Below are 25,791 nucleotides of genomic sequence, written 5' to 3' on the forward strand. Positions count from 1 at the left end.
TCAGACTTTATTTTTTTGGGCTTCAAAATCACTGCAGATGGTGATTGCAGCCATGAAATGAAAAGATGCTTACTCCTAGGAAGGAAAGTTATGACCAACCTAGATAGCATATTGAAAAGCAGAGACATTACTTTGCCAACATAGGTCCGTCTAGTCCAGGCTATGGTTTTTCCAGTGGTCATGTGTGGATGTGAGAGTTGGACTGTGAAGAAGGCTGAGCGCCAAAGAATTGATGCTTTTGAACTGTGGTGTCAGAGAAGACTCTTGAGAGTCCCTTGGACTGCAAGGAGATCCACTCAGTCCATCCTGAAGGAGATCAGCCCTGGGATTTCTTTGGAAGGAATGATGCTAAAGCTGAAGCTCCAGTCCTTTGGCCACCTCATGCGAAGAGTTGACTCATTGTAAAAGACTCTCATGCTGGGAGGGATTGGGGGCAGGAAGAGAAGGGGACGACAGAGGATGAGATGGCTGGATGGCATCACGGACTCGATGGACATGAATCTGAGTGAACTCCGGGAGATGGTGATGGACAGGGAGGCCTGGCGTGCTGCGATTCATGGGGTCACAGAGAGTTGGACACCGCTGAGCAACTGAACTGGACTGAACAGTTAGTGATGTTGAGCTTCTTTTCGTGTGCCTGTTGGGCATCTGTATGATTTGTTTGGAGAAATGATTTTTTAAGTCTTCTGCCTGTTTTTTGATTGGGCTGTGTTTGCTGCTGTTGTTGTTTTTGGGTTGTATGAGGTGTTTGTATGTTTTGGACATTAAGCTCCTGTCCATGGCGTTCTTTGCAAATATTTTCTCCCATTCTGTAGGTTGCCTTTTAGTTTTATTTATCGTTTCCTTTGCTGTGCAAAAGCTTGAAGGTTTAATTAGGTCCCATTTATTTATTTTTGTTTCTGTTTCCATTACTCTATGAGATGGGTCCAAAAAAATTGCTGTGATTTATGTCAAAGAGTGTTCCGTCTATGTTTTCCTCTAGCAGTTTTATAGTATCCAGTCTTAACATTTAGGTCTTTAATCCATTTTAAGTTTAGTTTTGTATATGGTATTAGATAGTGTTCTAATTTCATTCTTTTCCGTGTGACTGTCTAGTTTTCCCAGCACCTCTTATTGAAGAGACCGTCTTTTCTATATTTTATTTCTTTTTTTCTTTTATTTATTTATTTTTTTAAAATATAAATTTATTTATTTTAATTGGAGGTTAATTACTTTACAGTATTGTATTGGTTTTGCTATACATCAACATGAATCCGCCACAGGTATACATGTGTTCCCCATCCTGACCCCCCCTCCCTTCTCCCTCCCTGAACCATCCCTCTGGGTTGTCCCAGTGCACCAGCCCCAAGCATCCAGTATCGTGCATTGAACCTGGACTGGTGATTCATTTCATATATGATATTATACATGTTTCAATGCCATTCTTCCAAATCATCCTACGCTCTCCCTCTCCCACAGAGTTCAAAAGACTATTCTATACATCTGTGTCTCTTTTGCTGTCTCACATACAGGGTTATCATTACCATCTTTCTAAATTCCATATATATGCATTAGTATACTGTATTGGTGTTTTTCTTTCTGGCTTACTTCACTCTGTATAATCGGCTCCAGTTTCATCCACCTCATTAAGAACTGATTCAAATGTATTCTTTTTAATGGCTGAGTAATACTCCATTGTGTATATGTACCACAGCTTTCTTATCCATTCATCTGCTGATGGACATCTAGGTTGTTTCCATGTCCTGGCTATTATAAACAGTGCTGCGATGAACAATGGGGTACACGTGTCTATTTAAATTCTGGTTTCCTTGGTGGGTATGCCCAGCAGTGAGATTGCTGGTTCATAAGGCAGATCTCTTTCCAGTTTTTTAAGGAATCTCCATACTGTTCTCCATACTGGCTGTACTAGTTTGCATTCCCACCAATAGTGTAAGAGGGCTCCCTTTTCTCCACACCCTCTCCAGCATTTATTGCTTGCAGACTTTTGGATCGCTGCCATTCTGACTGGCATGAAATGGTACCTCACTGTGGTTTTGATTTGCATTTCTCTGATAATGAGTGATATTGAGCATCTTTTCATGTGTTTGTTAGCCATCTCTGTGTCTTCTTTGAAGAAATGTCTGTTTAGGTCTTTGGTCTCTTTTGTCTCCTTTGTCATAGATTAATTGACCATAAGTGAGTGGGTTTATTTCTGGGCTTTCTTTTTTTTTTTAAATTTATTTATTTTTATTTATTTTTTCTAATTTCTGGGCTTTCTATCCAATTCCATTGAACTATATGTCTTTTTTGGTGCCAGTATCATACTGTTTTGATTATAGTAACTTAGTATAGTCTGAAGCCAGGGAGTGTGATTCTTCCAGCTCTGTTATCCTTTCTCAAGATTGATTTGGCTCTTTGAGACCTTTGTATTTCCATACAAATCAAAAAGTTTTTTGTTTCCATTCTGTGAAAAATGCCACTGGTAATTTGATAGGAATTGCATTGAATCTGTAGATTGCTTGGGGAGTACAGTCATTTTAACAATTTTGATTCTTCCAGTCTAAGACAAGTATATCTTTCTATCTGTTTGTGTGGTCTTTAAGTGAGATTTAAAAATATAAATGTTTTCTTAATTTTTCTTTCTGATATTTAATTGTTAATGTATAGAAATGCAACAGGTTTCTCTGTATTAATTTTGTATCCTGAAACTTTACTGAATTCAATGATGAGATTTAGTATTTTTCTAGTGGCAACTTTAGGATTTTCTGTGTATAGCATACTGTAAATGGTGACAGTTTTTTTCTTCCTTTTCAATTTGGGTTCCTTTTATTTCCTTTTCTTCTCTTATTACAGTGGCTAGAACTTCTAAAACTATTAATATGTTGAATAAAAGCTGCAAGACTGGATAACCTCATCTTATTCCTGATCTTAGAGGAAATGGTTTCAGCTTTTCACCACTGAGAGTGATGTTTGCTGTAGTGATGTTTGCTGTCATATATGGCTTTTATTATGTTGAGGTAGGTTCTCTCTATGCTCACTTTAGAGAGTTTTCTCATAAGTGGATATTGAATACCATGGACAGAGGAGCCTGGTGGGCTGTGGTCCATAGGGTCACAAAGAATTGGACATGACTGAAGTGACTTAGCAGGCACACATGCACATGGATTGGCAGATAATGAAAAACCCTTGCATTCCTGGGATAAATTCTAATCAAAGATATGGTGTATGATCTTTTTAACGCATTGTTGCATCAAGTTTGCTAGTATTTTATTGAAGATTTACAACAGACTGGTTCCAAATAGGAAAAGGAGTGCGTCAAGGCTGTATATTGTCACCCTGCTTATTTAACTTATATGCAGAGTACATCATGAGAAATGCTGGACTGGAAGAAACACAAGCTGGAATCAAGATTGCCTGGAGAAATATCAATAACCTCAGATATGCAGATGACACCACCCTCATAGCAGAAAGTGAAGAGGAACTAAAAAGCCCCTTGATGAAAGTGAAAGAAGAGAGTGAAAAAGTTGGCCTAAAGCTCAACATTCAGAAAACGAAGATCATGGCATCCGGTCCCATCACTTCATGGGAAATAGATGGGGAAACAGTAGAAACAGTGTCAGACTTTATTTTGGGGGGCTCCCAAATCACTGCAGATGGTGATTGCAGCCATGAAATTAAAAGATGCTTACTCCTCAGAAGAAAAGTTATGACCAACCTAGATAGTATATTCAAAACAAAGACATTACTTTGCTGACTAAGGTCCGTCTAGTCAAGGCTATGGTTTTTCCAGTGGTCATATATGGATGTGAGAGTTGGACTGTGAAGAAGGCTGAGCACCGAAGAATTGATGCTTTTGAACTGTGGTGTCAGAGAAGACTCTTGAGAGTCCCTTGGACTGCAAGGAGATCCACTCAGTCCATTCTAAAGGAGATCAGCCCTGGGATTTCTTTGGAAGGAATGATGCTAAAGCTGAAACTCCAGTACTTTGGCCACCTCATGCGAAGAATTGACTCATTGGAAAAGACTCTGATGCTGGGAGGGATTGGGGGCAGGAGGAGAAGGGGACGACAGAGGATGAGATGGCTGGATGGCATCACTGACTCGATGGACGTGAGTCTGAGTAAACTCCGGGACTTTGTGATGGACAGGGAGGCCTGGCGTGCTGCGATTCATGGGGTCACAAAGAGTCGGACACGACTGAGCAACTAAACTGGACTGAACTGTTGGGTCTTAGTTTTGGCCCTTGGGAGCTTTGATGTGTCCTCTGGGGTCTTTTGCTGTGGCACTGGGATTCTCTAGTTGTGGCATTTGGGCTCAATTGCTCCACAGTGTGTGGGACCTTGGGCTTCTGTGGTGGCTCAGATGGTAAAGAATCTGCCTGCAATGCAGGAGATCTGGATTCGATTCCTGGGTTGGGAAGATCCCTGGAGGAGGCATGGCCACCCACTCCAGTATTCTTGCCTGGAGAATCCCATGGACAGAGGAGCCTGGCGGGCTGCAGTCCGTGGGGTCACAAGAGTTGGGCACCTGAGGGACTAAGCACAGCACAGCATGGAGGGTCTTAGTTCCCTGACCAGGGACTGAGCTTGCATCCCCTGCATTGCGAGGCGGATTCTTAACCATTGAATTATCAGGAAAGCCCCTTTGTTGAGGAACTTTGCATCTATATTCCTCAGTGATATGGGCTGCGGTTTTCTTTTTTGTGATCTCCTTGTCTGGTTTTGGTATCAGGGTGATGGTGGTCTCATAGAATGAGTTTGGGAGTGTTCCTTCTTCTGTGGATTTTTGGGATAGTTTCAGAAGGATGGGTGTTGACTGTTCTCTAAATGTTTGATAGAATTCACCTGTGAAGCCATCTGGTCCTGAACTTCTGTTTGTTGGGAATTTTAAAATTACTGATTTAGTTTGAATACTGGTAATATGTCTTCCTATTTTCTGTTTCTCCCTGCTTCAGTCTTGGGAGATTGTCCCTTTCTAAGAATTTGTCAGTTTCTTCCAGGATGTCCATCTCCTTGATGTATAATTGATTGTAGTAGTCTCTTCTGATCCTTTATATTTCTGTGGTGTTGGTTTAACTTCTCCTTTTTCGTATTTGATTTTTATTGATTTGAGCATTCTCCCTTTTATTCTAGATGAGTCTGGCTAAAGGTTTATCAGTTTTTTCTTTTCAAAGAACCAGGTTTTTGTTTCTTTGATCTTTTCTGTTTTGTTTTTTTTAAATTTATTTATTTGTTTTAATCGGAGGCTAATTACTTTACCATATTGTGGTTTTTGCCACACACTGACATGAATCAGCCATGGGTGTACATGTGTCCCCCTGTCCCAACCCCCCCTACCTCCCGCCCCCTCCCATCCCTCTGGGTGGTCCCAGTGCACCAGCTTTGAGTGCCCTGCTTCATGCATCGAACTTGGACTGTTCATCTGTTTCACATATGGTCCTATACATGTTTCAGTGCTATTCTCTCTTAAAGTCTCCCGTTTCATTCATTTCTGTTCTGATCTGTATGCTTTCTTTCCTTCTACTAACTTTGGATTTTGTTTATTTCTTCTTTCTCTAGTTGCTGTAAGTGTTAAGGTTAGGTTGTCTGAGATTGTTTTCTGAGGTCTATCGCTATGAACTTTCTTCTTAGAACTGCTTTTGCTGCATAGATTAATAGTAATATCTTTGTCTTCTGCATTCTTCTGCTAAAGTTCTCTTTTTCTTCTGTGGTCTGTTGCCACTTTGCCCTTTTGCTTTAGGATTTTAATTTGTGAGGTGAAGACAGTGGGCATGATTTTCTCCTGCATTGCAGGTGGATTCTTTACCAACTGAGCTATCAAGGAAGCCCTATATTATAGATAATTGCCTTGAACACTGGCTAGTGTGGACCTGACCTTTCAAATGCAAGGCCAAAGATCACATTTTCACTTGTGTGGGATTTTTTGTTGCTTTGATCTCAGAGGAATTGATGGATGCGGGTGTCAAGAAGACTAAGGGAGATGAGGGCAGGTGCGTGGTCAGGAGCTCTGGAGCCATGTTCAGTCCCTCAACTCATGGTAGTGTCTCACATTCCTTGGAAGAAGCAGAATAGATTCAAATACCTGAGGCTAGGCAAAGCAGGCCTCCATACTTCCGCAAAGTTCAAGTTCCTTTTAACTCTGAATGTCTCCTGGGATCATTCTTTTAAAAAAACACTACTGTATTTTTTTTCATAAGGATGAAACCCCAGCACTCTAAATTCATGCTCCCTACTGTGGAACCTAGTATTATAGAATCTGTTTGCCTCTAAATAAAGAAATAAAGTAGGTTTCGACAGCATGTCAGTCAGCTGTCCCAGACACCACTCAGAAGATGAGGTGTTTTGAGGTTGTATATTCACCTGTCTGGAGAGTTGAGGAGTCTGGACATATTTCGAGTTAGGAAATAAATAATCTATGTGATTACATGGCTTATTGTTTATTGTAAAACATATCACCTTACGTTAGAGTCCAGTGACTCATGATCTGACTTCAGAATACTTTTGCCTCAGTAAGTGAAAAAAAACCTTTTCCTGCCATTTAGCTTTTAACATGTGTTCAGGCCATGCTTTTCTTTTGGTACCTTTCTAATTGAGATGAAATTTGCATAACACAAACACTGTGAATATCTTTTGTCAAGAGAATTTAAGAAAGGTTAATTGACTTAGCACTTGGTTTATTTATATGAATTCAGTAGCTGATAGGCCAGGATGATATATAAAGCCAGGTGTGTGCCTTGAAGGAGACCAAGGGGGATAAAAATATAAACAGATAATAATAGAGACATGTACAGTGCGCCCTGTGACTGGCAAGGATGCTGACTGCACATTCCTTTTCGAGCCCACCTCTGAAAATGGTGGGTCTTTCCCTCTTGTTCAGTATTTTTGTAGTGACGTCTCTCACTTCTTCATCTTAATGTTTTCAGTTAGAGATTTCATATGAAAGTTAGAATTTTGTCAGCTACTTCATGCTTCTCAATAGTTCTTGCTTCTATGATTCAAAGACAGAAATGAGAGTGGTAATGCTTGATGTTAGTCTGTTTGTTAGAATTATAGAACATGCAGTTGGTATAAAATTGGATATAAAGCTGTATTTTTGAATGTTGGAGTATGAATTTGGCATTCTGTCAAGTGTGTTTTTCCAGCAAGTGTGTGGCAAGACTCTTGGCCAATAAAATCCAGGACTGTTTGCTTACTTAAGCCTGAACTATATTGCGTACATTTTAATTTTTATTGTATGTTTCACCCTCATTGCCTTAAAAAACCCAAGCCGAAAAAGTATACTTCCTGTTTTCTTTGCTTTGAAATATCCTGAAACTTCATATCTCTTCTCTTTTAGTTACTTAAATCTCTTATGTATTTGAAAATGATAACAGCAGTGCCTTTTTCTTTTATAGTGGTAAGTGGACAATATTTATAGAGATCCCTGGAAGTCATAGGGAAAGGACTAAGTGAAATTTGAAATGGTATTATGCAATATGAATATATTATTTTCTTATATTAAGCTGAGTTTTATTGAGGTGAGTATTTCTCAGAACTAATCTCTTTTTAAAAAGTTACTTATCATTTATTTGTTTATTTGGCTGTGTTGGTCTTGGCTGCGGCGTGCAGGCTTTTCCGGTTGTGAGCAGGGGCTGCTGTCTGGTTGCGGTGCGTGGGCTTCTCGCCGCAGAGTACGGGCTCTGGGGCGTGCAGGCCGGTGGCTGTGGCGTGCAGTCGTTTTAGATGTCTTGGTACTCGTGGCATCTTCCCAGACCAGGGGCCCCTGCGTTGGCAGATGGATTCTCAGCCACTGGGCTGCCAGGGAAGGTCAGTACTCCTCTTTTTTAAATGTGAAGACTTCAGTCTTCTTTTAAAATAGTCACACTATTTAGACTCCCTCCTTTCTCTGTTTTCACATGTTACATTACACAAGCACTCAAGGACTCAAACCGAGACATTGAATGCCAGTGTCTTTGAAAGTGAACGTTGCTCAGTCCCGTCCAACTCTTTGAGACCCCATCCATGGAATTCTCCAGGCCAGAATACTGGAGTGGGTAGCTGTTCCCTTCTCCAGGGGATCTACCCAACCCAGGGATTGGACCCAGGTCTCCTGCATTGCGAGCGGATGCTTTACCAGCTGAACCACCAGGGAAGCCAAATAGTTTAAAATAGTTATTCTGTTTAAATTCCCTCACTTCTCTATTGTTAGGCATTTCTAAACTGGTATAGCTGTCATTTTCTTTTTCATTTTACAGAGTATGGTATCTTTGAAATGTTAGGTAAAAAAAAAAAAAATCCCTCTAAACTTTCTTTCTTGATCCATGAAAATGTAAGAACTGACTTCGGTTGACTTCACTTTAATACTCATATTTTAGTAAAATCTTGCAATATGTTGCTCAAGTGCTAGAAAATAATATTTTTAGCTCAATTTTAAACCTTAACCGAAGTTTTATTTAACCTTTCTCTGTGTGAATAGCTTAAAGGGCACACTTATAAGGTTACATATTACAGTTTTACAGAAAGATCTTTTTCTTCCCTTCATTATCTTGACAGCCGAGAAAGTCAAGGGAACAGTCAACAGACTGGTCTAATGGGAATTTGTTCCGTGTACTGGAATTTGCTTCCTCCTTGGTATGAGAGCTTGTATTTGTGGCGCACAAAGTGACGTTGTGTAAAAATGTGAAAGACAGGTGTTTACTCTGGCCTTGACCAAGGTGAGAGTTTGAAATAGGAGAACTGGGCTCTGTATAGGAGGGAACAGGGAACTTGACGGATCTGTTGGTTTTGTCCCCTGTCATTGAAATCAGAGACTCAGTGAAGGAGATATAATTTCCCGACTTAATACAGCCTTAAAATCTTTTTTCTTTGGTTGATGTATTTTAAGCAGTTGAATACATTTTCCATAAATTTTACTGCCTTCCATTCATCTTTGAATAGAAGCCAGCAGAGAGATATTTAGAAGGTTATGCACAACAATAAAACGAACTGTTAGAAAAGTCCTTTTGTGGCATTCCTCAAGTGTGTGCCGGTAGAAAAATTACTGTCATTTGATAGTGGGATGTTGGAAATGATTTTATTTACTATTTAGAAATAACACAAATGAGCCTTGCTTTTTCAGTTCACAGGTTCAAAACATTTAGTTATGCCTCACTAGCTCAAATCTTTGTTCATTACACTGTGCACTGATGGAATTAAATGTGACACATTGCAATGTTGGATCAGCCCCACAGATTTAAAATACAGGGTTTGATTGAATGCTGGGAAAAAAAATAAAAAATAAAGGTACTGTTTAATGTCAGAAATGATTTCTGAAGTTTTGTTTTTAGCTTAAAGTTGGTTCAAGAAAATGTCCCAGTGATGGCAGAGGAAAAAGATTGTGAAGAATATTTGATGATAGGTTGTCCTGTTGAAACCGAAAGAGAGTCTTAGGCTTTGAAGGAGCAAATAATTTTTCTTTCTTTTTTCAATTTTAAGTACATATACATTTTTTATTTGAAAAAAAAAAAAAAAAGTATTTATTTATTTAGCTGTGCCGAATCTTAGTTGTGGGTACTTGGGATCTTTGATTTTCATTGTGGCATGGAGCTTTTCATTGTGGCATGGAGCTCAGTTGGTAAAGAATCTGCCTGCAATGCAGGAGACCTGGCTTTGATTCCTGGGTCGGGGAAGATCCCCTGGAGAAGGAAATGGCAACCCACTCCAGTATTCTTGACTGGAGAATTTTATGGACAGAGGAGCCTGGTGGGCTACAGTCTATGGAGTTGCAAGAGGCGGAGACAACTTAGTGACTAAACCACAGTCACTATGCAGGGTCTTTAGGTTAGATGTTTAGATGAGATTGCAACATGTGCAGTCTAATTCCTCGACCAGGGATGAACCTGGGCCCCCTGCATTGTAAGTGTGGAGTTTTAGCCACTGAACCACCAGGGAAGTCCCAAGCAAATAATTTTCAAAGCCAGGCTCTTGGTGTCTCTGTTGGCCATAGTATGGCTAGTGCCTGGCAGAGTGTGCTTCCAGCGCTGTGTCTGCCGGCTCCAGTAGTACGCACATGTTCAATGACCATTTGGCCTTGAAACATCCAGTTTTGCCCTCTGGCTACCCAAGGACATGTGTGCATGAAGGTCAGAGCCTTGGGATGCTTGCTGTGAGGCTCATAAGTGTTGAGAGAGGAGAGCTGCCTTAATATAATGACCGTATTTTCCCGGGAATTCTTTAGAGGCTACCTTCTTCTTCTTCTTTTTTTAATTTTAGTAATGTATTTTATTTAACCTAATCTGTTCAAAGTGTTGTTTTTCCAATGTGTAACCAATATGGACATATTGTTGGTGACTTCCCTGGTGGTCCAATGGCTAAGACTGCACATTCCCAATGCAGGGGGCCTGGGTTCCATGCCTGCTCAGAGAACTAGATCCCACAGGCTGCAACTAAGAAGTCGCATGCTGCAACTGAAGAACCTATAGGCTGCGATAAAAGATGCCATGTGATGCGACCTGGTGCAACCAAATGCATATTTTTAAAATGAACATATTATTAATGAGACCTTTTACATTCTTTTTTCATACTCCATCTTTGAACTCTGGTGAGGATTTTATATTTAAAGCACCTCTATATCTGAATGTTCACTTTTCACCAGAAATGCTTGATCTCTGTTGAGATTGTATAAAATGTAGAGTTGAAAAAGTATTTTTACACCCAAGTTCTAGTAACTGAATCAGTATCAATTTTAGACTTCAATTAATTAAAATGAAATAAACTTTGAGTCCCTTAGTCGCAGAAGCCACATTCCAAGTTTCAGTAACCTTGCATGGCTAAAGGTGACCTTGTTGGACAGTGCAGTGTTGGAGATTACCCCTTTGGGCTCCAGAACCAGTCTGGGGAGGCCATCTTCTAGTTCTTTTGCTTACTTAATTCATCTAGTACAGGGCCATCTCTCAATGGCGTCTCTAACTTGCACTTCATTTTTATAATTACTGTTTTTTTGGCCATACCTGCAGCAACCAGGATCTTAGTTCTCTGACCAGAGATTAAACCTGTGCCCCGTGCATGGGAGGCATGGAGTCTCAGCCACTGGACTGCCAGGGAAGCCCCACAAATCGGACTTTAGTATTCGTAAGGTAAATGAGTGTTTCCTGTGGCCTAGAATCACCTGTCATTTATTTCAAGGGTAAAGGGCAGGGGGTTGGAAGTCTGACTTGGGTTTCAGCCCTAGCTCTGTCACTGTGTGATTTGACTTCATCTCTTTAAGCTTCAGCTTTCTTGTCTATAAAATGAGTGTTCATTTGTTCATTCATTTTTTTTTGTTCCTTCATTCAACAAATATTAAGTCATTTCTGTGTGCCAGGCTTATCCTCGACGCTGGAAAATGAGCAGTGAGCAAAGCAGACAAAACTCCTGCTCTCAAAGGAGCTTGCATGCTGCTGGGGAGATGGAATATAAAATAATAGAAGTGAAATATAATATGCTAGATGGTGACGGTTGCTACAGAGAAAAATAGAACGGGTGCAGGGATAGAGTGACAAGATAGGAAGGTGATTCCTGTCTGTTTTACACGGCTGACAGTAGACACAGAGGGCCTCTGTGTGGAGGTGCCGTGTCGGCAGAGATGTTCATGAAGAGCGGAAGGGTATTTGAGGATTCCTGGGGATAGATGATCTCAGGGAGTACTGCGTAAGAGGCAGAGCAGCGGGGGGAGCGGGGTTACAGGGGGTGAGGGCCAGTGCAGCTGTGGTGCCAGCGCACACCTCTTGAGCTGGCTTAGAGGATGGGGTGAGATGACCTTTGATATGCATTTTGCACTGAAAGAACAAAATGCCTTAACAAGTGAGGATTGTTGTAGGAATGCAGAAAGGTTCAGTAGTATGAAGCTTATTAAAGATATTCATCATCTTGTTAAATATAAATAGAAAAAATCATATCATTTTTATAGAAAAGGCATGTGATAAAATTCAATATTGATTATTGATTTCTTTTTTAAAACCCTCAAAATGTAGTAGGAAAATATCCTTAGTAAACTATGTGCTTCTCAAACTAAAAAACATCTCAGGCTTAACAGGAAATTTGTGACCATTAAAATCAGAAACAAAATAAAGATATCTACTGTTTTCACTGTTTATTAATGGTATTTTGGAATCACAAATTAATGCAGGTGAACAATAGAATGAAAAAGAAGTTAGAGAGGTTTGATAGTAATATAGGACTAGAATACTCCATGGAATCAAATGAAAAATTAACTATAAAGATTAATCATATTTATAAATGTGCCTGGATGTCAAAATAATATGTCAACATTCATACCTTTTGGGTATACTAGCTACTAGTTTAAATGTTCAGTTCAGTTCAGTCACTCCATCATGTCTAACTCTTTGCCACCCCATGGACTGCAGCACGCCAGGCTTCCCTGTTCATCACCAACTCCCGGAGCTTGCTCAGACTCAGGTCCATCAAGTTGGTGATGCTATCCAACCAACCATGTCATCCATCCTCTGTTGTCCCCTTCTCCTCCTACCTCCAATCTTTTCCAGCGTCAGGGTCTTTTCCAGTGAGTCACTTCTTCGCATCAGGTGGCCAAAGTATTAGAGTTTCAGCTTCAGCATCAGTCCTTTCAATGAATATTCAGGACTGATTTCCTTTAGGATGGACTGGTTGGATCTCCTTGCAGTCCAAGGGACTCTCAAGAGTCTTCTCCAACACCACAGTTCAAAAGCATCAATTCTTTGGCTCTCAGCTTTCCTTATGGTCCAACTCTTGCATCTATACGTGACTACTAGAAGAACCATAGCTTTGACTCTATGGACCTTTGTCACCAAAGTGATATCTGTGCTTTTTAATGGTGGCTGCAGTCACCATCTTCAGTGGTTTAGGAGCCCCCCAAAATAAAGTCTCTCACTGTTTCCACTGTTTCTCTATCTATTTGCCATGAAGTGATGGGACTGGATGCCATGATCTTCGTTTTTTGAATGTTGAGTTTTAAGCCAGCTTTTTCACTCTCCTCTTTCATTTTCATCAAGAGGCTCTTTAGTTCTTCTTCACTTTCTGCCATAAGAGTGGTGTCGTCTGCATATCTGAGGTTATTGATATTTCTCCTGGCAATCTTGATTCCAGCTTATGCTTCATTCAGTCTGGCATCTTGCATGATATACTTTGCATATAAGTTAAATAGAGTGACATTATACAGCCTTGATGTACTCCTTTCTCAATTTGGAACCAATCCATTGTTCCATGTCCAGTTCTAACTGTTGCTTCTTGACCTGCATACAGATTTCTTAGGAGGCAGGTTAGGTGGGCTGGTGTTCCCATCTCTTTAAGAGTTTTCCACAGTTTGTTGTGATCCACACAGTTCAAGGCTTTAGCGTAGTCAATGAAGCAGAAGTAGATGTTTTTTTTTGAATTCTCTTGCTTTTTCTTTGATCCAGTGAATGTTGGCAGTGTGATCTCTGGTTCCTCTGCATTTTCTAAATCCAGCTTATACATCTGAAAGTTCTCAGTTCAACATACTGTTGAAGCCTGGCTTGAAGCATTTTGAGCATACCTTGCTGGCATGTGAAGTGAGGGCAGTTGTGCAGTAGTTTGAGCATTCTTTGGCATTGCCTTTCTTTGGGATTGGAATGAAAACTGACCTTTTCCAGTCCTGTAGCCACTGCTGAGTTTTCCAAATTTGCTAGTATGTTGAGTTCAGCAGTTGAATAGCATCATCTTCTAGGATTTGCAGTAGCTCAACTGCAATACCATCACCTCCACTAGCTTTGTTTGTAGTGATGCTTCCTAAGGCCACTTGACTTCACATTCCAGAATGTCTAGCTCTACATGAGTGATCACACCATCGTGAGTATCTGGGTCATTAGTATCTTTTTTGTTTAGTTCTTCTGTGTATTCTTGCCACCTTTCCTTAATCTCTTCTGCTTCTGTTAGGTCCATACTGTTTCTGTCCTTTATTGTACCCATCTTTGCATGAAATGTTCCTTTGGTATCTTTAATTTTCTTGAAGAGATCTCTAGTTTTTCCCATTCTGTTGTTTTCTTCTATTTCTTTGCACTGATCACGGAGGAAGGCTTTCTTATCTCTCAGTGCTCTTCTTTGGAACTCTGCATTTAGATGGATATATCTTTCCTTTTCTCCTTTGCCTTTCGCTTCTGTTCTCTTCCCAGCTATTTGTAAGCCCTCCTCAGACAACCATTTTGCCTTTTTGCATTTCTTTTTCTTGGGGATGGTCTTGATCACTGCCTTCTGTACAATGTTACCAACCTCTGTCCATAGTTCTCTAGGCACTCTATCAGAAATCTAATACCTTGAATCTATTTGTCACTTCCACTGTATAATCATAAGAGATTTGATAAAGGTCATACCTAAATGGGGTAATGGGTTTCACTACATTTTTCAATTTAAGTCTGAATTTGGCAATAAGGAGTTCATGATCTGAGCTGTAGTCTGCTCCAGGTCTTGTTTCTGCTGACTGTATAGAGCTTCTCCATCTTTGGCTGCAAAGAATATAATCAGTCTGATTTCAGTATTGACCATCTGGTGATGTCCATGTGTAGAGTTTAAATGTAGTGAAAGAAAAAACAATTACCATAAAAAAGTATTAAATACCTAAGAATAAACTTAAGAAATATGTATGATATATATGAAGGTATTAAAAAATGCTCCTGAAGGGGATACATAAATGATATGAGGCCTGTCATATTCTGGAATATAGAGATGCTGGTTCTCCTTAAATTAATGTGTATGTTTAATGCAATTCCACTAAAATAACAAGATTTTCAGGGGCTAAACAACCTTATTATGTGCTCATATGGAAAAATAAGTAAGCATGAACAGCTCGGCCATTTCTGAGAAGAGATTAAAACATACTGCAACATTATAATAATTGAAGCATTTGTATTACTAAATGTCATGTTTAGTACATGACAAAAGATGGCATTTCAAGTTAATTGGAGAAAGATGCTCTGTTCAATAAATAGTGGTCGGATAACCAGGTGGCCATCTGGAGTGGGGAAAGAAAAGGCTATTTAGAACAGTATCTCAAGTGTTAAGCAAAATTGATCTATGTTAAACAGAAATTTTAAAAATATTTTATGGAAAAAAGCATGGGAAAGTTATTTTATAATCTTGGAGTACATATGGTCTAAGTAAGAGAGAAAAAAGAGAAGCTGTAAAAGAGATTGATAAAGTTGATTACTTTAGAAAACTAACAGAAAAAAATCCTGCATAAAAGACGACTAAGATAATTGGGAGAAAATTTTTGCTTCTCATACTGCAAAGGGACTAATTTCCCTAATGAAGAGTTTCTACAGTTCCGTAAGAACAATTCCAACAACCCAGTAGAAAGATGGACAAAGGATACAGATAGTCTATAGGAAGAAAAATAATGGTGTCTTTCAAACATATTGAGAAGATGCTGAACCTGCTCATTTTAAAAGATATGCACATTACAATTAAACCGAGGTTCCATTTATCGCTGTTTGATGGGCAGAGATTAAGAAATTATATAACCTATTCTGTAGACAGAATGAGTGCAAAGTAGTCTCTTTTGTGGGCAGTTTGGCAAAATCTATAGGACTGATGCTGAAGCTGAAGCTCCAGTACTTTGGCCACCTCATGCGAAGAGTTGACTCATTGGAAAAGACCCTGATGCTGGGAGGGATTGGGGGCAGGAGGAGAAGGGGACGACCGAGGACGAGATGGCTGGATGGCATCATGGACTTGATGCAGATGAATCTGAGTGAACTCTGGGAGTTGGTGATGGACAGGGAGGCCTGGCATGCTGCTATTCATGGGGTCGCAAAGAGTCGGACACGGCTGAGTGACTGAACTGAACTGAACTGAGCTGAGGAATTGTGAGTTTAATGTAGAGAAGATATGGTTTCTACTTCTGTCTTCCCTGTTTACCAGCATTTAATTTTGAACACGTCACCTCCCGTGTGCATGCTAAGTCTCTTCAGTCGTGTCAGCGTCTTTGTAGACTGTAGCGCGCAAGGCTCCTCTGTCCGTGGGATTCTCCAGGCAAGTATATTGGAGTGGGTTGCCATGCTGTCCTCCAGGGGATCTTCCTGACCCAGGGACTGAACCTGCGTCTCTTCTGTCTCCTGCATTGTCCGACAGCTTCTTTACCACTAGCACCAGCTGGGACGCCCTGTCCCCTGCCTTTACTGTGCTCTATTTTTTTCACCTATGAAATTCATGGATTGGGCTTAGGTCCATCCATTTTAAGACTCTTGAATTATTATTAATATGCTTGAGTGGATTCAGGGAAGACTGTGGGCCTCAGCAGAACATTTTGTTCTTATCTGCAAGTTTTCACATAACCTGTCTCAGTTCAGCTCTTTTGGAGAATGAATATATTCAATAATCAGCTCATCGTCAACACTACAAATTTGAAAACGCCTTGAATTGTTTGAGGCTTGTACTTGATGGATTGATTTGTTAATTACTCTCCAGGAAAGCACTTGATTATAGTTCGGGTCAGTTAATCCAATGCTATGGAAAAATCCACACCCCCTATAAAAACGCCCCTCTGCATTCATTTTGCCGATATAGGGAGAAATCTGTGGTGTGGCTGTTAATTATCTTCCCCTCTCCGCCCACAACCTGCACAGCATTCATCTGATGGTTTGCTGTGCTTTTTGTGCATGCCCCGCCTATTAGCAGATTTCTGAACTCAGCACAATAGAGGTCTGAATTCACTGAATTTATGCCATCTGCAAATGAGGTTTAAATTTGTCCCTCTTTTGAAATTAGGGAAATGACATAGCCATTGCATAGAAGGATTGCAAACTTGAATTTGATTTTGTTAAATGGAGGTAGAATGTTTTGTTAGAAGGAAAGCACTTGCCTGGGCAGAGATTTGGGTGTGACTCAATTGTGAACTGCCAACTCCTCACCCCCTTATTAGCAGGAGATGTATTTTGTTTTTAAGGGAAGTAACAAAGAGAGAATTATAAAGACCCAGTGAATTTTAAGAGAGTCCTTTCAATTTACTTTAATTCCATTTAACCTTGCTTTCCATGTTATCCTGTGCATTACTCTCAAGGAGCTCAGCTTCCTTTTGAAGTCTCAAAGCGTGGCTGCTGGTGGAATCCTGCTGGTAAAATATAAGTGATTCTCAGTAAGCCCTTCCTGATACATAGGGATGCCTTGCTGCCCAAGTAAAAGCCTGTGTGTGTGAGTGCCTGTAAAGGAGCGAAAGGGCAGAGTGTATGGTAATGGATACTGAAGTGGGAGGAGTGTTTCTCATGAATTAGAGATGCCCTTTCATAATTCAAGAGTCACAGAATGAGAAAAGGCTTGACATCACCTGAAAAGCATCTGGAAGCAATCAGTAATTCTTAAGAGGCAGTAGGAGAGCCTGTCTCTCTAGTACATGATAATAAAACAGTTCATGTGGGATTATGGAAGAAGTAGAATTCTCTCTTACTTGTAACTCATTATAAAATTGCTTGAGATGAAATGCCCAGAGATTTGATTATGAATTATACTTTGAGGTCATAGGTGCTAAATATCGGAGTTGAGTGAGGAAGGTAGATTTGAAGGCACTGAAGAAATTTTAATGTGAATAATTTGTTTATTTGCAGGTGAAGTGTTATCCCTTGCCTCTCAGGCCCCATACACGCTTTTTCTGTGCCCAGGCATTACCACAATTGTATCCAGTTTTGAAGACTTTGGTCACATTGAGGTCCCTCTCTTCATCTTTATCCCTTTCACGAAACAAACATGTGTTATAAGAAATGACTTCCAAGCTTTTGAGGCATCTGTAGGTCAGACATACACACAAAACCTCTTATAGTGACTTCTAGGGAACCATCTTTTAATATACTGGACTGTTACGGAAAAATTATGTTAATGAATTGTGCGTCCTTATTACACAGAGATTTTGAAAAGAGCTGGTATATTTGTTACACCAGTCAGTCCTAAAGGAAATCAACCCTGAATATTCATTGGAAGGACTGATGCTGAAGCTGCAGTACTTTGACCACCTGATGCAAAGGGCCGACTCATTGGAAAAGACCCTGATCCTGGGAAAGATTAAAGGCAGGAGGAGAAGGGGACGACAGAGGATGAGATGGTTGGATGGCATCATCAACTCAATGGACATGAGTTTACACAAACTCTGGGAGATAATGATGAACAGGGAGGCCTGGTGTGCTGAAGTCCATGGGGTCGCAAAGAGTCGGAAACGATTTAGCGACTGAACATTTGTTGTACTGAAACTGTGTAGTGTCATTTCAGGGGGGCCTCTGAAGGGCTCCAATATTACAGTCCTTTATGTCTCAGTGTAGAAAAGAATTCAGCAAGAGACAAAGCAATAGATAAGGACGTGATTTATTAGAATAGAACAATTGTGAGGTTTACAAGCATGTGGGCAAGAAATGCCACACCCTAAGAACTCACTGGGCTACAGTGTTATAATAAAGGAAAAGTAGGGAGGGGCAGAAGAGCTTCTTTGTCTCTCTTGGGTAGGTATCATGCTTCCATCATCAGCTCCTCCTCCAGGCTGGGCAGGGGAATTTTCTTGTCTCTACATGGTCAAGCTAGGTGCACAAATTATTGTTTTTTTTATGTGTGCAGAGAGTATTTCCTAGGGATCATTAACTTAATGAGCTCACTGGGCAGGATGTGAGGTTTATGCCACCATTGTTATATTGTTTTGGGGCACGTCTCATTCTTCTCTTCATGGTTGTGTGTTAAGCAAGCCTGCTTGGTTTTGTGGGTAAGCAGACTTTCTCTCTTGAGTAATCATTAACTTACAGGGGTCTCCCATATATTTTCTATTTATACTCCCCTAGAGGACTGTTTAATCATCTACTTTGTCCCTTTACTCTGTCCCTATCAGTACTAGATTTTGACTTGAATTGCTCACCTTAACCCATCTAAAGTTAGGGAAATACTTCTAATTATATTAGGACAAACTGCTTCCTGTGTCTTGCTTTGCATTGGTGATTGTGATCATATGGAATTACAACATTGTATTCTGTGTTTTCTTTCTTCTTTATATGATAAATGATGTTTTCCCCACTTTATTAAAATTCAAATTTTTCTGATGGTTGACAAAATTGTGTAAAGTAAATTAGATCATTTTGTCAAATTTATTTAACTCTTCTTTCCCAGTTATTGGGCACTTAATATAGTTCCTATGCTTAGAATTTACATATAGTATCTATTGCTTTATTTAAATGTGTTTTTTTTCTTGGTCATTTTTCTCTGGCTTCCACCTGTTCTCATCTAGAATAGCATCCTCTTTCACTTTGTTTAGCATTTGCATTAGCTTCCCTGGTGGCTCAGATGGTAAAGCATCTGCATACCATGCAGGAGATCTGGGTTCGATCCCTGGGTTGGGAAGATCCCCTGGAGAAGGAAATGGCAACCCACTCCAGTATTCTTGCCTGGAAAATCCCATGGACGGAGGAGCTTGGTAGGCTACAGTCCAGTCAGTCCAGTTCAGTCGCTCAGTCGTGTCCGACTCTTTGCGGACCCCATGAATCGCAGCACGCCAGGCCTCCCTTTCCATCACCAACTCTCGGAGTTCACTCAGACTCATGTCCATCGAGTCAGTGATGCCATCCAGCCATCTCATCCTCTGTCGTCCCCCTCTTCTCCTGCCACCAACCCTTCAGCTTCTTCAGCATTACTGGTTGGGGCATAGACTTGGATTACTGTGATATTGAATGGTTTGCCTTGGAAACGAACAGAGATCATTCTGTCGTTTTTGAGATTGCATCCAAGTACTGCATTTTGGACTCTTTTGTTGACCATGATGGTACTCCATTTCTTCTGAGGGATTCCTGCCCGCAGTAGTAGATATAATGGTCATCTGAGTTAAATTCACCCATACCAGTCCATTTCAGTTCGCTGATTCCTAGAATGTCAAAGTTCACTCTTGCCATCTCCTGTTTGACCACTTCCAATTTGCCTTGATTCATGGACCTGACATTCCAGGTTCCTATGCAATATTGCTCTTTACAGCATCGGACCTTGCTTCTATCACTGGTCACATCCACAACTGGGTATTGTTTTTGCTTTGGCTCCATCCCTTCATTCTTTCTGGAGTTATTTCTCCACTGATCTCCAGTAGCATATTGGGCACCTACTGACCTGGGGAGTACCTCATTCAGTATCGCGTCATTTTGCCTTTTCATACTGTTCATGGGGTTCTCAAGGCAAGAATAGTGAAGTGGTTTGCCATTCCCTTCTCCAGTGGACCACATTCTGTCAGACCTCTCCACCATGACTCGCCCGTCTTGGGTTGCCCGGTGGGCATGCCTTAGTTTCACTGTGGTCCTAGTGTGATTAGATTGACTAGTTTTCTGTGAGGATGGTTTCAGTGTGTCTGCCCTCTGATGCCCTCTTACAACACCTACCATCTTACTTGGGTTTCTCTTACCTTGGGCGTGGGGTATGTCTTTACTGCTGCTCCAGGAAAGTACAGCCGCTGCTCCTTATCTTGGATAAGGGGTATCTCCTTCCGCCGCCCATTCTGACTTTCAGTGTGGGATGGCTCCTCTAGGCCCTCCTGGGCCCACACAGCCACCACTCCTTGGACGTGGGGTTGCTCCTCCCGGCCGCTGCCCCTGGCCTCGGGCGCCGCCCCTGGCCTCGGGCAAAGGGTAGCTCCTCTCCACCACCGTCCCTGGCCTCGGACGCAGGGTATCTCGTCTCGGGCCATCGCCCCTGACCTCGAACGCGGGGTAGCTCCTCTCGGCCGCGGCCCCTAACCTTGGACGCAGGGTAGCTCCTCTCGGGCCATCGCCCCTGACCTCGGACGCGGGGTAGCTCCTCTCGGCCGCGGCCCCTGACCTCGGACGCAGGGTAGCTCCTCTCGGGCCGTTGTCCCTGGCCTCGGACGCAGGGTATCTCCTCTCGGGCCATCGCCCCTGACCTCGAACGCGAGGTAGCTCCTCTAGGCCGAGGCCCCTAACCTCGGACGTGCGGTACTTCCTCTCGGCCGTTCCTGCGCCGTCGCAGCCTGGCGCTCTAGGCCGCTGCTCCTGACCTTGGACGTGGGGTAGCTCTCGGCCACGCTCAGTGCGCCGGGCGCTGCCGCTGCCGCCGCCGCGTCCATGGAGTTGCAAAGAGTCGGACACCACTGAGCGACTTCACTTTCTTTCGGCCTTTTGAGGTCTCTGTGCTTGGGGTTAGTCTCTTTGCTGTGCTCTCTAGGACACCTCTAGGTTATGTCCTCTGTACTGTTCGTCTCAGGTGCGACAATTTCCCAGCTTCCTCTTTTTTGGGAACCCAGGCCTTGTCCTAGAAGTGCTGCATCTTAGCCACTTATCACCAGGGAAGTCCTTTCTCAGCCTTCTTCAAGCTCATGTTTTTCTGAATGTATGGTCAGGAAGCCATGTAACTGTGCTGTGAAACATCTTCCTAGGTAGGCATGATCACATGAGACCTGTCTCTAAAACCAAAGTAAACTTTGCCCATGGGATGGCAATAAATTAAACTTTCAACTGTCAATATTTGAATAGGTCAGAAGTGCCAGGGAATATTTGGCAAATATCACACCTTTAAAGAGAAGCAAGCTATGAAGTTTCTTGCTATTTTATATTTTGTTCTCATTATAATGTTATGTTGCTGATGCATGGATATGGGTTTATTTAGTTCCACATTTTTTTTTTCTCTTCTAAAAGAAGTATATAATTACTTACCATCTCTTGGAGGACAGAAGAATCCTTCTTTCCTTTCTGCTGCCCAGTGGGAGTCTCGTATTTGGCTAGCATTCAGACTTCTAAATAAAGATTCAATTTTTGCTAATAATTAAAAAAAAATAAGTGCAATCTGAGGCAGAGCCATTCAGTGCACAACAAATTGCAGTAGCTGGGAGGGGAGAAAACCTAGAGAAAAATTGATTGGGTTTTTGTAGTTTATTGATGACTGTGGGTCTCTGTCTCTCTCTTTTTTTTTTTTTTCAGTTGGAAATATTCTTCTGGGAGTTGCCAGCAGTGCCAAGTGTTGGAAAAACCTTTGCTGCCCTTCCGATAGAGTGAAGTGAGCAAACATAATCTAGCAGAAGGCTGGTGAAGAGAGCAATCACAGGTAATGTCTTTTCTTGTTACTATTGATGTGTGTTCAGTAATGTCCAGTAACAAATTAAAGAAAAATAAGCCTACTTGAATTTACACATCCAAGTGCTGACGGAAGAAAAACACACAACTTGAGAGTTTTGAATTAAGTTTTATTTTGGGACCTTACTGAAGACTATAGCCCGGGAGACAGTCTCTCAGATATCTCTGAGGAGCTGCTCCAGCGAGGTAAGGGAGGAGCCAGGATGTGTAGGCATGTTGAGCTTTAAGACAAACAAAACAAAAACGTGTAGTCAATCAAAAGATAACTGCTAATCACAGAAATAAACATTGCAAGTTAATGATTTTAGTGCCTTTTTACTTACGGGAAGATGCAAGAATCTGGGCTCAATGAAATTGTTCATTAGATATGCATCTTAATTATCTAGGGCCAGTATCCAGAGCGCAGGGTGCTTCCTGTTTTTCTCTATCCGGAATTGCCCTTGGGGCATACCATCAGTGGGAATGAGGGTGCTGCAGTGGCTGATGGCTTGGTGCTTGTTTACTGGAATGACAGGCAACATCCTTTGTCCACAGAGGTGAACATTATCTTTCTCAAAGCAGTCTTTCTCAGAGACTTCACTCTCTCCTCTACTCAAAACATTAAAAAAAATTAGTTATTTGACTAACACTGGATCTTAGTTCCCGCATGTGAACTCTTGGTTACTCTTGTGGGATGGAACCCAGCTCCCTGCATTAGGAGGGTGGCATCTTAGCCACTGGACCACCAAGGAAGTCCCAAAGATTTTTTTCCTCTGGAAACTGCATCTAAATCCTCTGGTGGCATTCTTTTAAGCATCCTATTTTCTGTGGTAGCAAATGTAAACCCCTCAGAGGGTGTTTTGGGAAGTAGTCTAAATTTCTTCAGAGCTATGGGATCTGGGAAGTTCTAATTTTTATCAAAAACCAGAAGGAGGAATAAGGTAATGAAACCAGTTTCTCTCTGTATAATTTGTATGTGTGTTTGAAGTCTTACACACTATATTGAAAGTTACTTCCAAAAAGTGGTGACTCTGAGTTTCAAATAGTAGTATAATTGTATTGTTATTAGACTTGTAGCTTACAGAAAAGCATATGCTATTTATTTGTATGTAAATATTGCTATTCTTTCTTATAAAAATTGATCAATTTGTCAATTATCAGGTTGAATAAGATAAGATTTAATTTCCTTATAAGATATATTTCTAAGGCTCTGTAATTTGCATCTTATTAGAGGTGTGTTTTGCATTGTTTCTTAAAGTGTTGTTATAGTACTTGTTAAAAATGCACAATGAAAATTCAGATTACTAAGACGAGGTGCCAAATCTAGTGTGTCATAATCTGAATCAGAGTGCTAGGGGGAAGGATTTGGAAATTTTACAAGTGACTACCACCCAAGATGGACACTGCCAATGCAATTGAGAGCATACTTCCACCTAATCTTTGTATTTTTGGATTTAAAGGTATTGCAATCACCTTGATTTTTGCTTTGAATAAAACAATGCTGGTATTTTTAGTATACTGTTTTGACATAGGATTATGTTCTCAAGTGGGCTTCCCTGGTGGCTTAATTGGTAAAGAATCAGCCTGCAGTGCAGGAGACTCAGGTTCCATTCCTGGGTTGGGAAGATCCCCTGGAGGAGGGAACAGCTACCCACTCCAGAATTCTTGCCTGGAGAATTCCATTGACTATATAGTCCATGGGGTCACAAAGAGCCAGACACGACTGAGCAACTTTCACTTTGTTCTCAAGTTGCATGTTGTTAGATCAAATTACTGTTATTCGAACTTTATGTCTCAATTTAAAATGAGAATACTTTTCCTTGGATGCAGATGGATAAATTTGTTTTTGACAGCTAGATGGCAAATACCAAGTTTTATGAAGTACCTTCTTCATTTGCTAGTAAGTTGCACCTCAAGTATCTTATTCAGCTCGCGGTAAAGAGTAACTGGATAGATCTTGGAGGCTCCTGGAGTCTGTGCTTTGCTCCTGTAGCATCCAGTCCAGCATTATTTAGTAAACATCGTGATGAAAGCTTTGCTGTGCAATTTATGGTTCAGACAGACCAAATCTTTTCTTTATGGTACTCAGAGATTTTATGAAGTTCTTTGAATCCCTCAAATGAAAGAAAGTATTAATATTAAATACTAGACTTTGATAGGATATTTCCATTGCCATGTACATTCTTTGGTAACCCTTCCTATAAAGTTATTAATTTTACAGAAAGTCGGCTTTGTGTATAAAATGTGTTACTTTTTAAACATTTTCAATCTAAAAAGTTTATTTATAAACATTATAAATAAATCATTTATTTGTAGTATTTATTTGTAAATAGACATATTTTATATTTTTTACACATTTATTCATTTTAATTCATTTAATTTACAATATTGTAGTGGTTTGCCATACATTGCCATGAATCAGCCATGGGTGTACATGTGTTCCCCATCCTGAACGCCCCTCCCACCTTCCTCCCCATCCCATCCCTCAGGGTCATCCCAGTGCACCAGCCCTGGGCACCCTGTCTCATGCATCAAACCTGGACTGGCGATCCATTTCACATATGATAATAAACATGTTTCAGTGCCATTCTCCCAAATCATCCCACCCTCACCCTAATAAATTATTAATTTGTAGTTCAGCCGCTCAGTTGTGTCCGACTCTTTGTGACCCCATGAACCACAGCACACCAGGCCTCCCTGTCCATCACCACCCCCCAGAGTCCACCCAAACCCATGTCCATTGAGTCAGTGATGCCATCCAACCATCTCATCTTCTGTCGTCCCCTTCTCCTCCTGCCCTCAATCTTTCGCAGCATCAGGGTCTTTTCTAGTGAGTCAGCTCTTTGCATGAGGTGGCCAAAGTATTGGAGTTTCAGCTTCAGCATCAGTCCCTCCAATGAACACCCAGGACTGATCTCCTTTAGGGTGGACTGGTTGGATCTCCTTGCAGTCCAAGGGACTCTCAAGAGTCTTCTCCAACACCACAGTTCAAAAGCATCAGTTCTTTTTATTTATCAATTATTTGTAGTATTTTTTTATAAATAGACATATTTCATAAATTTATTGATATAAATAAATATTGAAATATTTTAGGTATTTTATAATCAGATTGTACCTTTACTTTAAAAGATACCTACAGTATTATATCATTCTATGTATGTTAATATTAAGAGAAATATACTTTATGTAAGATAAAAATGACTACAGATTTATAAGTTAAGGCCATTATGAGAAAATATTTCATTGTGTATACTTAAAAATTGTGTTAAGATGCACAACACAAAATTTACCATTTTAACGATTTTTAAGCATATGGTTCCAGTATTATAAGTATATTCACATTGTGCAGCCAGTTTCCTTAATGAAACTCCACAGCCATTAAACAACTGTTCATTTCCTCCCACCCCCGCACCTGGCAACCGCCATTCTTTTTTTTTCTTTTGGTCTCTGTAAATTTAACTGTTCTATGTGCCTCATGGAAGTGGATTCATATGGTATTTGTCTTCTTGTGACAGGCTCATTTTTCTTAGAGTAATGTTCTCACAGTTCATCCATTTGTTAGGATTTCCTTCCTTTTTAAGGGTGAATAATATTTCTTATATACACACACACACACCCCTTACATTTTGTTTATCCATTCATTCATTAATGGACATCTGGGTTGCTTCCACCTTTTGAATGTTATGAATAAGCTGCTTGTATATGGGTGTGTAAATAATCTGTTGCATTCCTGCTTTCAGCTGTTTGGGATCTTAAAGTGGAATAGCGGGGTCACATATTAATTCTATTTTTAATTTTTT

At 40.7% G+C, this 25,791-nt stretch overlaps 1 protein-coding gene across 1 annotated transcript in view; it reads left to right on the forward strand.

Moving 5' to 3' along the window:
• Nucleotides 1–25,791, forward strand: part of FAM160A1 (family with sequence similarity 160 member A1) — a 305,023-nt gene that overhangs the window by 60,261 nt on the left and 218,971 nt on the right. The window contains exon 2 of the mRNA XM_018061598.1: nucleotides 21,860–21,983. The gene's annotated coding sequence lies outside the window, so the exon portion shown is untranslated. The remainder of the gene's footprint in view (nucleotides 1–21,859; nucleotides 21,984–25,791) is intronic.

Source organism: Capra hircus, chromosome 17 (assembly GCF_001704415.2).
Source record: "Capra hircus breed San Clemente chromosome 17, ASM170441v1, whole genome shotgun sequence".
NCBI lineage: Eukaryota > Metazoa > Chordata > Mammalia > Artiodactyla > Bovidae > Capra > Capra hircus.